At 38.4% G+C, this 18,500-nt stretch overlaps 1 protein-coding gene across 1 annotated transcript in view; it reads left to right on the forward strand.

Moving 5' to 3' along the window:
- WASL (WASP like actin nucleation promoting factor) overlaps window positions 1–18,500 on the forward strand; it is a 52,012-nt gene that overhangs the window by 729 nt on the left and 32,783 nt on the right. The gene's annotated exons all lie outside the window — the stretch shown is intronic.

Here is an 18,500-nt window from a genome sequence, read left to right on the forward strand (position 1 = left end):
GTGGCCGGCAATGGAGCAGCCGCGGGGCTCGGTGGAAAAAGTTCGATTGCTCAACGAGGCTGGGACGAGCCCCAGGTGCACCTGCGGTACAACAAAGCAATGTTGACGAAGTTGTAGGAAGGCTCGTATCAGTGCTAGGCCTGCCTTGGATTTAGTCTGTACTTTTCCTAGCCTAAACAACAGGTTCATGTACTCAAATACGACTCAAATACTGCATCTTTTCCTGTTTGCTTTTATATATATAAGGCAACAAAATGGTTAAAAGAAAAAGCCTTGTAGTAAATGTGTTACCAAGTATATCAGCAAGTTCTTCATTTTCAGAATACCTTCTTGCATGTTAATAAAAAACTGTATTAAAACTGTACTTACCTGTATTAAAGAACTACTTGAAGGCTTCAAAAGTTAACCACTTTCTTTAGAAAAGAAGTGGCTTTTAGAAAAACCGTAGTTTTGAAAAAATGAAAAAAATGCTTCTTTTAAAAAAAAAAAAAACAAAACCAAACCATTTGGAAGCCATTGAAAATTATGTTACCTGGCTGTCTTCTGATGCTTTGTGTCCAGTGCCTAGCATACTAATGTTAGGGAATGTGCATCTTGCCGTAACGCTATGAGGAGTATTTCATGAACTGAAAATTGTGATTTAAAGCAGTATATCTGTGCAGTCATAATGGTTCCACATAACTCTTTGGACTTTGAAATGGTATTGTTGGATCAAACTGACTGTTGCAAGGAAGGGGTAAGATGTAGTAACTGAAAAGGAAGTAGGAGATATTTACATTGGGGTGGGTTAAATAAGATGCTGTCACAGTAACTAAGTTGAATGGTTTAGAAGGTGTGACCATAAAGCATGTTTTTTGTAAAGTAATAGATTTGTAAAAACCACCTTCAGTTAATTTAACTGTTTCCAGGCACACATTTCATATGTTTAGCTCTTTGCAAAAAATCCCCCAACTTTTCCCTAAATTTAAAAAACAGAATTTGTGTGTGTAAGTTGATTTCCAGTTTGTTTTTCTACAACTTGGATTTTCTTGTCAAGTGAACACGCTTTTCGTTTTTGTTAGTCTCAGCTGTAACACTCACCTACTCAAGTTCTCAACTTTTCTGCATAAATAGCATGTTGAAAGCAGACTTTGGAGGTAAATATCTCACAGTATCTGGGTATCATGTGATTTGTGACAGGTTGATAACTTCATAGACATGACTCGGTTTGTATTTTTCTTGAAACTACACATTCTTGTGGTTTACACTGAATCTTGGATGACTTTCCAGTTGAGGTTTTTCTAATTGTGGCCCGTTCTCTTCCTCTTTTCCTATATGCTCTCTAGGTTAAGCATAGGCTCTATGCCCTTCCCCTATATGCTCTCTAGGTTAAGCATAGGCTCATCTTACTATAATTGAGGGTCTCTGCTCAATTGTGAGGACTTGAGTGTTGAAGCTCTGGAGATATTTAACCAGGCTTTTTTGACTTACTGTGGCATGAGCCAAAAATGGTAATAATTCAGAAACTAATTCATGAACAGATTGAGCATCTCTGTCTCTTGGAGGGCAGTGTCTATCAGAGGAGTGGAATGGGCACCTAGAGGTAGTAACAGCTTTGGCTGTCTAACTTGAATCCACAATGTCTGTCAGAGCCCAATAGTACTCTTGATACTCTTGACCTTCTAGCCTGACTCAGGGTTGGCATGCTATGCTGATAAATGCCTTTTTGCTGTCATGTACATGATATTTGATCTCTTAATATCCATGTTTGAATTATTCATTAGTGAAACGTCAGACTGTAAATGCTACTTTTTAGGAAAGGAAAATCTTGCGAGTTTTGTAGGATGCTACAAGCTTGCTTTCCCATTAGCTGAATTGACTGTGCTACCTGGCTGCTACAGGTGGTGTTTCTGTCAGTGTGGGGCATGGATATGCTGCTGGATGTGATTTGCATCTGCCATATCGACATAATTTTAGGTTATGTTTTAATTGACCTTGTGTTTACATCACTAGTGAAATGAATGCCAGAGGAACAGTTGAGACATTAAACTATGATCCTAGATACTCTTTTTGTAGTAATAATTTATAGTGCTCTTATGGAGGGCATAGTGCTGGTATCAGTGCTGAGGGGCTTGGTTAAGAAAGCATGTGGCACTCTGGACCTGATCTATTTCAACTGTCTTTCCTTTGACTCTTTTTGACTGATAATAAGGCAGCTACTTTGAAATAACATCGAGGATTCAACTACTCGATTTTTGTTCTATGGAAAAGCAAAGGAATTTATCAAGTAGCTTAATTCTGATTGAGTGCTCACAACCTATAAACTTTGATACTGACATAATTTCAATGGCATTTTAAGTAATGATGACTGGTAGACACAAAAATTACTTGGGAGTGGGGGAAGTGGTGAAGAGCCATCGCTCTGTGTGTTGCTGAGGCTGATACCATTTTCTGGACTACTACTAATACTTTGAGAATCTCATTCACTAGTAGGCAAATTTACATACAGAAGGTTGCTGATTTTTTTACTCCCTTTTTTTTCCCCGCTTGCTGAGCTGTAAAATGCTTATCTGAATCTATAAGCAATTAAAATACCTTTGCCCATGACAGATCAGGTTTTCAAAACTGATAATAGCTAAATAGCTATTAGCACTGGCTAATAGCTAAAGCTGCAGCTATAGTTAATTTGGTTGAAATACGAATCCAAATGTAGAACTACTTGCAGTAGGTATCCAGCGTAAGGTAGCCCTTTAGGACTTTTGTTGTTGCTTAGGCATGTAACTAATTTTCATTCGGGTACAGACATTTGTTATCTAGGTCAGGTGTAAAATTTACTATCTGTAGAAATTTTTCAACAACTATTTTTTATCATAATGTAGAAATAAAAATCTATGTAAACTTATGCTAGGGTGAGCTATGAGATTACTTTTGTGCATATTAATGAAATATTTTTGTGGTTATGCCAAACTTGGAAGTTTTTCCTTAAGTCTGCTTTAATTATAAATCAGTCACTGTAATTTTGTCTAAGGAATAAGAATGAGTTTTGTAAGGAAAAGCAAATGCTAGGTGTCCTATTAATAATTTTTAATAAAGAAGGTACTTTTATAATTTGCATGATTAATATTGGTCAGTAATGTCACTGATGAAAAACTAGTTTATTCTGTAGAAATAATTTTATATGTGTGAGAGGCCTTACGAAAGAAAACATGAGAAGTGTGTACTTGATAACATTAGAAGTAGGTAATGGAGTATGGATATTTTATACTGCTTGGAAGTGGGACTCAACACTTGGATAAGGTGTAATGAGTAAGGCTAGGAATAGGTTGTTGTTTGTAAGATCTTGCCATGGTTGATAGGGTAAACAGGAACTGGTAAAGAATGCAAAAAGAAAAGTGACACAGGAGTAAACTAAGAAAACTGTTTTGGCTGCTTTTAAAGTGCATGTGACCAGAATAAGATTGTATGTCAGAGCCAAAGGACAAATTACAGTAATAGTTGAGATAAAACAAAAACTTGGATGGCAATTATAGCTCTTAATTGATAAGAATTAAAGGTTTAATCAAGAAAGGACTTGTGAGTTTACTTGTGTGTACGAAAACAGCATGAACTAAGACTTGAAGGTGGACTACAGGTCTGAGTAAGGGGTGACTTCATGTGTCTGAGAAGTGTTGGGACTCTTCTGTTTGAATTTATGCTGCAGGCTGTACATCCAAAAAAGGTCGAGATTGTAGTTTGAAAAAGAGTTATCCGTTGAACAGATAGGAAGAACTGAGTCATCAGTTCAGTGGTGGTTATCTCATCTTTGCATGTGTTTTTAAATGAGATGCAGAGGCAGAAGACAAAGTGTAAAGGATAAGGTCTTGTGGAACAGAGAATATTGAGAGTTATGCCTGGATTTCTTTTGAGGTCTGTCCTGTTCTATCAAAAGACATGTAACATCTTCAGATGCCTCACTAGTATCCACTGGAGTCACTTCCCTAAACAACTTGCTAGCAATAATCTTCCCCTCTAGAGAGAATTACATTGCTTTTTGACAGTTCCTCTGAACCAAACCTGTGCCTACAAAACTGATTTTCACAGGAACAGGTCAGATCAGACTCTTCAGAGCAAGTGGCTTAGCCATAGTCCACAGACTGCCTCCAAGTATTTACACTAGGGTTACTTATCATAAAGTGTTTCTCATGCTTGTTTTCCTCACAGCTTGCTGTTAAGCTAAGGTAGTGAACTATACCATAAACAGATTATTTACGCATGAATGAGAAATGTTTTGAGACCACATGTGAAGACTCTACAGGGCATTGCATCTCATAGCTGTATGTATTTGAGACAAAGCATCAATTCACAAAGTGTGGGATTTGCTTTAGGAGTAAGAGGCAGAAACTTAGGTGTTAAAATCCTGTCATTGTCAGTAGATATCACTGGCTGTTATCTAAATCTCCTATTCAACTTACCTTAAGATAGAAACTGTTATCAACTGAATTTCTGCCTTTGCTTCAGTGGCTGTAGTGGCTACATCTCTCCTGACCAGGCTTGTAGCTCATGTGCTAGACATATAAACTTGTGTCTTGACATGCAAGGTGAGTCCTATTACAAATTTCAGTCACTGTATATCTCTGTTGTGAAGTGTTATGTGTTGCTAAGCAGAAGGTGATCTAGTAATATAGGCCTGGAACAAGTACCTCAATCTATTAAGGCTTCAGCGCTCTTGCATTCTCCTCTGAGTTACTTTGTAGATCTTTTCTCTGTTTTGGATAGTCAAGTGCAGAAAGTCTGTTAGCATCTCTGTGGGTAATCAGCTGGTCAAGTATAGCACTCATGGTCCTGATAAAGTGCTGTGGAATCCTATAGTGTACAGACGCAACAGGATGAAAACAATTTGTAGTCACAAGCTGTTGTGTTGTAACTTATCAGCTCTTCACAGCTAAGAATGAGGTGGAGAAATTTAGGAAAGCGCAAAGTTTTAATGTAGGATTCAAATGAACAGTCATGTTTTCACTACAAGATGTCCAGATAACACTTGTTTAGAACACCTAAGGAAGAGGTAGTCTCTTGTTAGAAGATAAAGATTGATTTTATTATTTCATGCAAATAAGTAAATGGAAAGACTCTACTGTGTTCTTCCTTTAATGGAGAATTGATGTGATTTCTCTGCATTATCTAATCATAAATATCGATTTGAATCTGTTATCACTAGAATGTTTCCTCTGTGAATATCTCTTCTGGGGTTCTCAAGAGTTTAGTATAAGCCCAATTTGTAGCAAGTAGAGTGTACAAGATCCATCTTGTACCATGCAATTTCAGGGTTAAAAGGTGATAATGGAGAATGTTCTGACTTTAGATCTCGAATCTCTTCTTTCGGTGGAGTTCTGGTACTTCTGCCTGAAAAAACTTCACAGTCTTTTCTGTAGAGCTTCTTATGACCCTTATTGCTCTACTGGTAGTGTCTCTAGTAGTGAAGAATTAAGAACTTGTTTACTGCTATCATTGGTAAGTAGTGGCTGCAGGTGCCAGCAGTGGCAGCAATTGCCACTGGCAGCTCCTAGCTCAGTGCTGGCATGGGTGGAGTGAAGTGTTGGAGTGGTTTGTATATGATGAGTGGGTGTCATCTAGGAACTTTGCAGTAGTTCATTAACCAACATGACAAAAGGCTTGATTCTTTCATTGACCTTTTATAGGCAGAGCTGTCTGCAGTGGAGATGGGGTTTGGTGAGCTTTTAAGCGCTCAGTTTTTCGGAGAAAGTTTGCTGTTCACTTAAAGCCACGTGGTAAGATTTATGGTGTCTTCTCTTCCCGTGAGCATGTTTCATAGGCTTGTCTCTTGAGGAATCTTTGTAATACAGAAATAAAACTTAGTATAGGGCAGTAGACTTATAGTTTCATGACCTAATACCTAGATAATATAGGAAGTAACAAAAATGTGTAATGGGCACTAGACAGAGTTGCTTATTGATAGGTTAGGGTACAATTTCCTCAAGAAAGGTTGGCATTATGTGTTACTTGAGCACAGAGGGATTTTTTTATTGGCCAGTTTGTTTTCCTTGTAACAGTAAATCATACAAAGTGGATTTAGTGGAACTAGAAGTGTATCTTCATGGGTGGTTTTAAACAGCCCACTCTACCAGGATGTGACTCAGATGCTGTACAAGATAGTTTTGTTTCTCAAGGTATTTACTTGGGTACACTGTCACACTAACTTCTGCGGCTTCCAGACATGTTGTTTATGCCTGGATAACCAATAAAATAGGCACAGTAGGTGTGCAATTATCTTCAGGGACAGCTGCAGTTACATTCGAAGATCTTGAAATGTGCTGTGATCTTCATATGACAGGAGCAGCGTACTAGAAGGGCCAAATGGAAAAAGAAGAGATGTAATGCAAACAATCATAGGTACACTTTCTAAGAAAGCTACTCGCTTAATTCTTTGAATTCAGTAGTGTATTTTCAGGTACCCGTGAGTTAAAGGTAGACAATTTTCCTGACACCTCTTCGGGTTGATGCAGTGAATGAGACTTCAGGCATCTCAAATTAGAATGCCTGTGTTAAGTATGTATGATTCTGGAAGAAGTTCATTAGATGAATTACTCAGTTCCTATAGACTTAATGTTCTGTGGAGAAGATCATTGCTGGCAAGGAAACTGTTGCTGCAGAGCTCCACAACATACTGGCAGACTTGCAGATTGCAGCTCACCTTAGGCACTTGCTTTCATACATGCATCCCCACCTTGGTGAAACTGTTTTCCCTGTACTGTTTATTTGGCAATCAATCCTTAAAATCCTCACTCTAAGGCAGCTTTTTTTTTTTTTTAAGTTTTCTGAGAAACAGTGTTAATGCATTTTCCAGTTCTCCAGTGTATCTAGCTTAAAGCTGAAAAATCACATTAAGGCTTGCTAATCAAGGTCATGTTTCCATTTCTGTAAGATGGTTTCAGACACCATTTTCCCCTTCAGAACTTCACGTGTAATTCAGAATTCCCCTGCATTCATCACATTTCCCTTCAAAATGAATGTATTATTTTGCCTTTATCTCCCCTTGTTAATTAGCCACTACGCAGCATCAGAGTAGTATAGTCACATGGGAACATATCTGTGCTCACCAAGTATATTTTGTATGCGGGGGTACTGTGCCTGCAATTTGAGAAACACTGACCTAACGAAAGAAAATGTGGCTTTCTCCTCTTTGAGAAACTAAAAAAAAATGTATTTCATTATTTGAACTCTTTATTATGGAAATATAACTCTTGCCTTTAAGATTGTAAACATTTTAAAAAATGCATTTACTTCAAGTGTTATTGATGATGGTTCTGAAAGTTAGCCAGCACTTGGTGAAATTATTTACAAGAAATGTTAAGTTAAAATATAGATTCCTAAGTAACATTCTCTGAGTATTAAGTAACAAGGCCTAGTACTTGTCTTGCTGTCTAGGCTAAAGAACAACAAGAATATTTGAATATGGGAATTTGGCACTAAATTGTAAATGCTTTCTCCCCTCCTCGAAGTGACAGCCAAGAGATTTATTTATCTGTATGTGATTTGTGGATAAGAAAAGAAATGAGTATTAATTTTTTGTATTAATATCTTTTTGTGTTAGGGATAAAGAAAAATAAGAGATGTTTTACAACCTTGTTAGTACATTTTATAACAGAAGCAGTAATTTATTGACTTAAGAATCTTGGTTTCTATGTAGAAAATAAAGCTTAAAGATTTTTATACAGCAGATTACTGTAAAGTTGGTAATTATATTTTAGGAATCAATTTAACCACTATTTCTTTTGTAAGCCCCATCCTGCTGATTTGCTTTAAAGTCCTGCACAGTGACCTCTGTCCTCCAAATGTTGCATCTCAGCTTTCATCAGGGTCTCCTTGCACTCTCTTATCACACATGCTCTTTTTTTTAACAAGTTTTCTGTTCTTCTATCCCAGCAACAGGGTTTCCTCCGCTTATTTCATCTTTCCCCCTTGTACCTCAAGTGCTTCCAGGATCTTCCTTTCTCCCTTCAGCCCCTGCATCCATAATCTACACAAAGATCTCCAGGTAGAAGTGTCTCTCCTCCTCACCATTCTTCCCTCCACTCCCTTATGCCCGTACTTCTCAGTTCCACAAGTGCTTTGTTCTTGCTGATGAACTTTGTGTCTCATCAGAGACATAGTCCTACCCATACCCAGTGCTGGGATATACATGGCTTGTATTCTTCCAACTCAACAGAGCTTTACACAAGGAAAGAGATGAGGAAAGGAGACGGTCTCCATGCCTCCCAGATGTTTGCTGCTGCATACATAGAGTGCATGTCAGCCTGAGATATGGCCATTAGACATTTCTTGCCTATTTCATCTTCACTGGCCCAAAGTCATTGTTAATGTTGCTATAGAAAAGAGCACTTTTGGTGGATAGAGAGGGGGAAGCAAAAAACAGTATGATATTCCTCAGGCTTCTTGCAGTGCTCCACCCTCCACTTCTGCTTCTCCAGGGAGGACCAGACTCTCCAGTTCGTAAGCTGCTATATTAAGAAACTGTATACTGGAAGATACAACAGCTTCAGCAACTCTACAGGCTCAGATTTGAAACCACAGAATTGCTTAGTCCTGCTTTGAGTGAACTGTAAGTTATTTCCTGCTCCTCTAACTGTGTGACAGCTCTCTCTGAGCACAGCTAAGATGTGGTCATTCTTTGTAAGTAGGCATTTTTTTCCTTTACTCCCCCTCAGTCAGCCAAAGCAAATAGAAACATCACTTGGCTTATGACACTAAATATACACAAAGGCATCCAAATAGGCTCCTCTCTGTGAAACTGTGCTTGATTTTTGTGGTTAACTGAAAAGAGGAAGAAAACTATGAATATCCTATAGTGGTATGTGTTCTGTGCAATACCACAGGCAAAAGCTTCCCCTTGCGTTTGCAAAGAAGGAAGCAGTAGTTTCTGATAAATAAAATGCAGGGCTGTTTTTTCTTTGCCTTTAGTCTGTAGTTAAGAGTATCTCAGATATGAAATTCGTTTTATAACTGGGCACACAGAATTATTAGCGTTTATATTTTTAGTAACCTGGCAATTAACAATTTCAAAAAAATACAGGTTGGGGGCTTAATTTTGTGCAGTTTTATATCAACCAGTGTTTTTTAGCCATACAACAGGTGTTGTCATTTTGACCTTCCTTAAACAATGTTGGCCTCTTTAAGTGCTATACTGTACTGTTAGCAACTGTTCTCAGTTTGTGTAGCTGGAACTTCAAATTTAAAACTATACAAGGTTTTAAAGTGTCATTGCAACAGAAAATGCTGGTTGCACTTGATCTTTAGAACTCAGTAGTGATTCAACAAACCACTTATCTATTTTAAAAAATAATTTATTTTAGATTTGTCTTTGAGAGATTCGTCCATATGATATTCAGGTGCCAATATTTATATACTTGAGAGACTGTTACTACGTCTGTATCTCTGCACAGAGCAGGCCCTTCCTTGCCTTAGTTTAAGTGTGTACAAGATGCAACACACCTAGTTGCATTACGGTTTTGTTTGATGGGATGAATGGAGAAGGATTTGGTGCTAAATGTTTCTCTTGGAGATGAAGATCTTATTCCATGTCATGGTTTTCACTTCATCTTTTTATGTCATTTAGGAGGTCTCTCTCAGTGCTTCAGTTCTTCATTGAGACTTTTCCTTAACAGTCTCTTTGAACATCTCTGGCCTTTGTTGCCTGTGACCAACAAATCCTGTCTGTTCCTCTGCCCTCTGTTCATATTGTTTAGATGAGGGTTGCTTATTGAACAAGTGTTCCTGCTGTGCTGCTCCAAGCTTCACAGTCCATAACCAAGGGGTCCATCCCTGACACTAGCCATACCTGTCTGGACCATACCTTTGTGTCCCCAATAACCAGAACTGACAGGCTCAAAATGTGAGATACCCACCCAGGGTACATTGAAGCCTAGTGGCAGAAGGATGCATCTTGTCCTTTCTCTCACCTCTGGTCTGTCAGCCAGCTGTGCTAACATATTGATGCTAACAAACTTAAGTAGGGCAGTAGCATGAACTCACGCACTATTCTGTGACTGTCCATGGTGTTTAATTTGTTGGCTCACTTCCTGGCACAGGTTTGGGTAATGCTAGGTAGTACTCACCCAAATTAATGAGCATGGTTTTGGAAACAGAATGGTGTAAACACAGTTCCTAATAGACAGTATGGGTAGGGCCATCCTTACCTAATTCGTGTTGTGTTGGGAGGAGAGAGAGAGAGTTCCTCTGTGCAGATGTGCGTTCTGCCGTACCACTTGCCATCCAATCCATAGAGTGCCCCTGGTCCTAGTTACTAATACTTGTGCAACCAGTGAAAGCTACCAGGAGACAAAAGCAACTGTAGTGCTGGGGATGGGGTGATGGAAGTGAGCTATCTGTTCTAGCATTATCAGTAGCATGTACATCACAGAATAAGGGTCAGCTTTGCTGCTGTTCTTCTAACTGTCCTCTTTGACATCAAGCCAGAGTCAAACCTGGTTTTCTTGCCAGCAACAAAATTCAATCTTGTCTCTCTGCTCCTAGAAATTGCTTCTGGAAACCTGAGAAAATGCAGGTGACTAGAAGTTTCCAGCAGATGAAAGTGTGCCTGTGCATGTAACGGCCTACTGCAGTGGGCAAATTATCAAGTGCATCTGAAATATTGTGAACACAAACTTATAAGGTTCCTGATCCTCTTCTCCAATTTCAGGAGCAAAAAAAATTATTTTGCCTTCTGGTAAGGAGATTTTGCTAACTTGTAGCCGTGCTTCTACAGACTGCATTAGGTACAGCAGGGTTGACCTTAAGGGCTGCTGCATTTCACTTACTGTACTTCTTGATTACAAAGCACTGGCCTACCAAGAAAATGAATTCCTGTCTAGAGCTTTATTTTCTGACAAGTAGTTTGTGAGTAATTTAAGAGAAGTTCTGTGTGTCTTCAGAGACTCCAGGGATGTGCTGAGGTCTCTTGGAATCTTCCCTGCAGCTGCATTTTGGAGTGTTTTAGCAGTTTCCTGTCAGTTCAGACACAACAATTTGTTTTCCACTTGAGCTCCAGAGACAGTTCTAGGGTGTGAAGTAGGGTAATTAATGATAGTTTAATGATTGCATACTCTGTCTGTTCTGGTGTCTCACTTTAATCATTGGTTCTGCCTGGGATGTGAAGGTGCAAGCTCAGGAACCTTTTCAGTTCTGTCTTCTACATCCACTAGATCTGGTAGTATTTATATGCCTCTGTTCTGTAGACACTTACCTGAAGTTTCTATTTTATCTTACTTTTTTTTCCCCTCTAGTGTTCTGGGATCTCCTCTTCCCCCTCAAGCTGTATTTTTTTCCAATGTCTGCTTTTATAGGTCAGCACTGGCAGGAACTGGACCCCTGGTGATGCTTGGTGCTGTACAAGGGGTTCTCCCACAGCAGGTAGTCTTTGCTTCAGAGCAGAAGGGAGATAACAGTCCATCATGGATTTAGAAGCTGAGTGCTTTTAGTCTTAATTTCAGGATGGTGACTTGCATGTCAATTCTGGCTGCGATAATTGCCCTAGCAATGAAATGATGCAGTACCAGTATCCGTATCACTGGAAATAACTTCTTCTCCAAGGTCACCGCATACAAACAATATCACTATGATGCAAGTCTGAATTAGCAAAGGGCATTATGTCGTTGGCTTATTCCAAATAAACAAACCAGCCATAAATAAGGATGTCTGCCATGCATCATCAAGGCTGGTTTTTCACTTCAGATACTTTGGGTGGTTCATTGAAGTGCAGCATGGTGCACTGGTTTGTCAGAGTAGCCTGGTCCTGAAGTGAGGTGACTGACATGTCACTTCTTTGACTGGGATTTTTCAGAGGACTGCAGTGTTTGTTGCAGAACTGAAGCTTTTATGTGGGGATTGGCAGATTTAGAGATCTTAGTTCCACATCAGCTAATATAAAACTCTCAAGTTCTGTATCGTATTGCACGTCACATGGTGGATGGCAGAGGCCTTCTTCTGAAGGATGCACTTTTGAATAACAAATGTTCTACGGGACACTTTTATCGGTGAAGCTGGCTAGCCTTTCAATTTATTCTGTTAATCTGCTTCATCTTCTGTAAATAGTCCATGTGCCTAGGAGTGGATTCTGGACTGCTAAGAAATGAAGATTTTTTTTTTTCCCCAGGCTTGCTCAAAGTCTAGCTGTGTTCCTGGCACACCCCTATGACCATCTTCTTGTAGGAAGATCATCAGTGTTTGTACCACAGTGTTGAAGTTTCTGGTAAACAATTTAATTCCTAGATCTTTTGAGGACCCAGTTATACAGACTTTAATCTGATGTTCATAAAATCTACCATGCTGAACCTCTAGCAACCTATTAATGCATTGCTATTATGTAGGTCCCACTCCTGTGATTATTTTTTCCAGGAGACTGGAAGAGATACCCTATTTCTGTACTCATATAAAGCCTTTTGAGTAGGGTGTCATTTTTCTTGAGCTCTGTCTTAATCGGGTAATCAGCTTGCTTTCTCAAAACTGTGTACTCCTGGGACTGATATTATCTTTCATATACTCAACGTCAAGAGCTTTCTGTTTCTATGCTAACAGATTGAGGCTGTTCATGTGTTCAGAGCAATTGGTGTAGTTAGTTGATCACAAAGGAAGGGAATATCCATGCAAAAACTGGAAACCCAGTGTCTGCTTTGACAAGGGGTACCTTCTTTCAGTCACTGGGGTTTCAATTGCATCTGTGCCCTTATGGAGGAATATCTCATTTCCAAAGGTGCTACACATCTGAAAAAATTAATCAGTATGTCATTAATAACCTTTTTTTCCTGTTTAATGGTTACAACCAGTATTAATGAACATTTTTATTCTGTTAGTGTGGTGTAACAATATACCTGCTGTCTTTATACTGTCATAAAAGCACTGTAACTTATCATTGCATAAGTGGAGGCTTTCAGAAAAGTGACAAACACTTGACCTGACAGTAAGGCTGTTGCCAGTTCTCCCAAGCAGCAAGAACAAGTGACATTGAGCATGTTAGCGTCACTGTCAGCTCCAGACTCAGAGACTTGCAGAAAGGTAGTTCAGAAACTGAAGCATGTAGTGCTTCAAATCTGATGCTTGATTAGGGTAATGATACTGGCTGATTGGACTACCAGTGCAATGCAGATTGGTTGGTTTTAGTATTTCACTTTCACTGGGATCAAAAGCAAAGCTATCTTAAGATCTTTTTCATTAAAGTTATTATTGTGGCTCAACTTGCTGTATTTCATTAAGACAATACTCACCAAAAAGAGTAAAGGTCAGTTTCAGACCTAATGTTTCTTCTAAATGTTCTTTGAAACAAGTATTTTCTGTCCTAAGAAGCTTTAAAATATCTTAAACTACTGTGTTCATGTTAAAATTATATTGGTGTGACTTTGTGGATTCTAAACTCATGGATTGATCTAATAATTATTGATTTTCTTTATTGTAAGCTTTGTTTCTCAGACAAGATCTAGTGCTACTTCAGTACTGTTGTAAGTGGAGTGAAATAATTTTTATATTATCTGTAAATTCAGGCTGGAACATACTTTTAACTTTTCATGTAGCATATTTGTTATTGCTGCTGAACAATGTTCTCAAGTTATGAACAAGAACACAGCAGTACTGGAGAGCTAATTATCTTCATTTTTTTTGTGGGGATGCTTTTGTTCTGACCCATCCAAACATATGAATATTTAAGAATAAAAGATTGAGAACAATATCAGTGCCTCTGTTCCTCAGTTCTGCCTATGGTTGCTCATTAGAACTGCTATGTGAAGTTGTACTACCAGCTCTGCACTGAAGGAAGAAATAAGTATTGTATGATTTAAACTGGAAACTGGTGACTGGACACGGACACCAGTGTTGATTGCAGAGGAAAAATACATCCTGCTGCCCTCTTTTGACAATGTTTTTGTTGTATAAATAAGCACTTTATCATTAACTGTAAATGAGTAGATTCTTTACAGTTTTTGCTGTTCTGGTTGTGCCCAGCAGAGCAGGTAACCTCGTGATAAGTAACATTCTGGCACCTTACAGAGTTACAGAGGAAGAATTTTGGCTTCAGGGAGGAAGGAGCTTTCCCATTCAGCAGCCCTCTGTGCATTTATTTTCAGGTAGTGAGTAGTAAGTTCAGAAAGGAAATTGTCAACTCCATTGTTAATATCTGAGTTTCAAAATTGTTTTTCATCTGAACTTTTTTTTAAGTACTAGGTTGGCAGAGGTCAGTTGTATCCATTTCTTTTTTCACCTTGAAAATTTAGTGTTGTAAACTCAGCAATTCCTTTCCTTAAGTTTTATATTACCTTTGTACTGTTCATTTAGATAATCCAAGCAGAGAGTGTAACAGAAACACAAATTGTACAGGGGAGCGAGCTTTTCTTACATAGTGGAAATTGAGGGTTTGTAATACCTGGCCTGAGAATTTAAACACAAATCTTGAGCTGCAGAGCCCATGCTACAGGATATCACTGAGGGCAAACTCTTAATGCAGTTTCTAAGAGGCATAAGTAGTAATGCCAAAAGCTAAACTAAAATATCTCTAGCATTTTTTATTATGTAGCCTTAATCCTTCATAAAAGAACCTAGGTGTATGGGGTGATGATTGCCCTTATTGAAGGGCTGTGTCAGAACTAGAGTAGAGCACCTAGTTTTCAAAACTAGTTTTGTCGGGTGATTATCTAGTTCTTCTGGTATTGCCAATATCAGATTTTTTGGTTGGTTGGTTTTGGTGCGTGGTCTCACAATTTTCTCAATCCTTATGTACTAAGACTTCACGGGTTTTTGTTGCTCGAGTCAGGGTTATCATGGAAGAGACCACTGAGAAATGCCAGGTAGGTGGGAAATTATTTTTGTTTCATAAAAATAATTTTCCTTTTGCCATTAAGTTTTGAATCGTGTGCCTTGTGCTTTTTATTCTTCCACCTTAAGAATCAAGTGTTAAATATACTGTGAGAAAAAAAAAAAGTGTGATGATGACTTACCATTAGTAAGTTTGTTACAAAGAATTTACAGCTGTGGTTTGTCTAAAATGGAAATAGGTGACTTACCTTAAACCTGAGATTTGCATAGAATTGGCTACAAGACCACGATTCTGTGACACTGCTTCCAAAATGCTAAAGTTTGTTTACACATGGGTGAATTTAAGTGGCTTTTGGCCTCCACAGTGCATTGGTAAATGCAGTGCTTTGGATCTACAAAGAAGGAGCCTGTACAGGCAGTGACAATTGTAACTGTTAGCTGTAATAAATGTCACTTTACTCCAGGGGCATCCCTCATGGTAGAAGAATATCTCAATTTCCCTATCTAATACAGTCAACAGTGACCAGGCTATCAGGTATTAATTAGTGTTCATGCATTGGGGAGAAAACTAACAGTAGTGATATGGAAATTAAGCTGTCTTAACCTTTGCTATTAGCAAAGAAGATATGTAGACACACACACCCCCAAAATAACAGATTTCTGTCTGTAGCAGCATAATACTTTTTTTTTTTTTCCTTCCAGCAGTAGTTCTCAAGGCATTTTACAGAGGTAGAGGTCTATATCTCCATATTACAGATGAGTAAGCTGAGGCACGGGGGAGAATAAATACAAACATCATGCATCAAACATACTGCCAGAACTAAATGAAAAATAGCAGTTTCCCAAACATTCAGCTGATACTTTCACTATTAGGTGCATCTTCTACTCCAAAAGAGCTTTTAGCATTGTATCCCTGGAATGAACTTTGAATATGGCCAGGGATCATATAACTACTACATCTTCATGCTATTTTTTCCCGTAGTATATCTACTTTTTAAGACTTATAACTGCAAATAACTTCATTCATAGCAGACTCAGTTGTTGGTATAAAAAAAACCCCTTATGTACAATTATGAGTTTCCTTATATCTGACTTGAATGATCATAACTGTTCTGCTCAAACGTGAACTGCTGAAGGAGGAATTAAAACATGTTGAGTTGTGGCACAGTGGAAGTGCAAGGGGGGTTGCATCTCTAAGTACCTTTATGTAAGTGGATTGAGGCTGCTTTATGGGACAGGACACAAGTTGTATACACGATTGTGAGACCAGTTGCTGGCTATTATTCAAAGAGGTTTTACTTTTAATAGCCTTTTCTCAAATTTGTTAATATTTTGAAGGAGGTTCTTTGTTTTATGTTGGCATGAACTTAATGTTTTCTTATAAAAGAGTTTTTTCTTTTAAAACAGTTTAAGCTGTTTTGTTTCAGTGTTCTCTAAGTAACTGAAGTAAAAATTCCTTATTTTCTGTCCTCAAGCATAAAGATCATAAGAAAAGTTCACCTAAACCTCACCTCTGCAAAGCAAATATTCATTTTTTTTATTTTTATTTTTTGAAATCTAGACCTGGGGAGTACCAGTAGATGCTAAACAGCATTTTCAAGGGCTCATTAATGAGCGTTGCAGAGCTGTATCCCAGGAATTCCTGAGGCTTATGCTTCATGTCCTTTCTTTAATCAATTTAACTGTTGTTCTGAAGATTTTTACTTGTGAACGTGATGATACATATACCATTAAGTGGGTCTATAAAGAACTGCAGTGGGTCTAACTCTTTAAAAAACAAAACAAAAAAAACCCACAAAAAAAAAAAAACCAACCCACAAAAAACCCACACAAAAAACCCCCAAACCTGTTTTGGTATTTGTGCATGATAAGGGTCTGAATTCTAACATACTTTCTCAAAACACTCTCGTATGTTCAAAGTGGGTATGAGGATCTGCTTAGAATAACCTGCATTAAATATGGAACTAGTATGTAGCATCTGGAAAAAAGTTATTGTGTAGAAAATGGAATGGTTGGTGAAGGCTGAAGAAAGAGGACTTGCCTCGAATCTGTATGGCTCGAAACACCAATCTGCAATTTCTGTGTATGACCAGGAAACATAGTTTTGAGAACCGGTTAATCTACATATCTGTACAGTGCTGTGTTTGTGTAAGGATCATCCTAGTCTTGGGAGTCTTGATTAATTTAAAATGGCTCAAAATCAAAAGGTTAGACTTTAACATTTCATCTAAAAATTCCCTGAGCTTTGAAAAGGTTATGCCTTGCTTCTGAGTGTCTTGGGAAGCTGGGGGTGGGAGTGGAACTGCAAGAGAAAATGTCTCTCTTCTGTAGTGAAAATTTTTGCTCCATGTCATAAGACAGTGGACGGCCTGTGCGCAGGACACTTTCTGTTGTTCTGAAAGTAACTAAATGTATAAATTTAACAACAGAACACGAATAACTGCATTTTGTCACGTGCTTGCTGCTTTCTGGCCAGCGAAGGTTTCAGCAGCGTTAACCAGTGAGATGCAGCTGAGTAAGCTACTAATGATGCTGTGCAGGTAGGCAGGAAGTGAGTGTTCAGCTTGGTCACGAATGAAAACCCCAGGTTGTGTATGTCATCTGGTAAATTATCTGCTAAGCTGAGATAGCTTGGAATATTATAATTTGGAGCGTACTTGTGGTTATGTCATATCTCTGGAAGGCTGAAGTCTTGCATGTGTTGTCTGAACTGAGGTTGTAGGATTTAAAAATATCTTTATTCTGTGTCTGATAAAAACATGTCTCTCCTAATCATGTGCTGGTTGATTTGGTTTTATATGCTGTGCTGTTTACCCACATCTTAATTGTTGGCCTTCTGTGATCCACAGTTGAGCAACTAGTGTTTGAAAAGGACTTGGCCAGCTCTAGCTGAACTGGGGGGTTCTGGGAGGTACTGGAAATGTAAATGAACTTCTATCTGAAGACACTCAGAAAAATGTGAGCTGTAAATGTAACTGGCTGACCAAGGATTAGGAGTGAAGGATCACTTTGTTAGACAAATGCAGACTTAAGTCTGGACAAGCACTTTTATAGTTTAGATTTGTTGAACAGCAGTCCCTTGTTTCATCGCTTTGTTGTTGTAACATCACTTAGTGACCGCTGGTACCTTCTCCACATCAGTAAAAGATCTTCAGTGAGGATATTGCAGCTGGCTTGTGTGCTGATCAGAATGAGGCAGGGTATCTGTTCTTGGGTATTAACTTTTTCTTAAAATTGGTTTTGATCTCTTGATCCCTTAAATGTTTTGGGCGATGGGTGGGGTGGAACTGTCTTTTAACTTAGATTAAGATCCTCGTGTTTCAGAAATGACAGGAAATACCTGAGGTGTCATTTTGCTATTTCGGAAAAACTTCCTCTCTTCCTTCTCCCTTCAAATAAGAAAAAGGTAGCATCTCTTATGCAGTGGCTTTATTTTTAACATAGCCTAACTTTGTGTATAGGTGGAAAAAAAAATTAATTTTTTAGCACCTATGCATAGTGCATTTTTAAATCAGTGGGTGATCATGGGCAATTAATAAATGAAAAGCAAGCTTTAAGCTTAAAATTAAACACTGGTGATCATAGCAAATAATTTCACAAGCAGTAGAACTGGTGAGGCCTCAGTGTCTTCAGTTGAGTAATTTTTCAATTTGCACCAAATAAAGCTTTTCTCATGTGATTGGCTATTTACAAAAGGCTCTCTTATGTCAGTTCTGTCAAATAATGTGAAA

The sequence above is a fragment of the Ciconia boyciana genome, chromosome 1 (assembly GCF_034638445.1).
Source record: "Ciconia boyciana chromosome 1, ASM3463844v1, whole genome shotgun sequence".
Lineage (NCBI taxonomy): Eukaryota > Metazoa > Chordata > Aves > Ciconiiformes > Ciconiidae > Ciconia > Ciconia boyciana.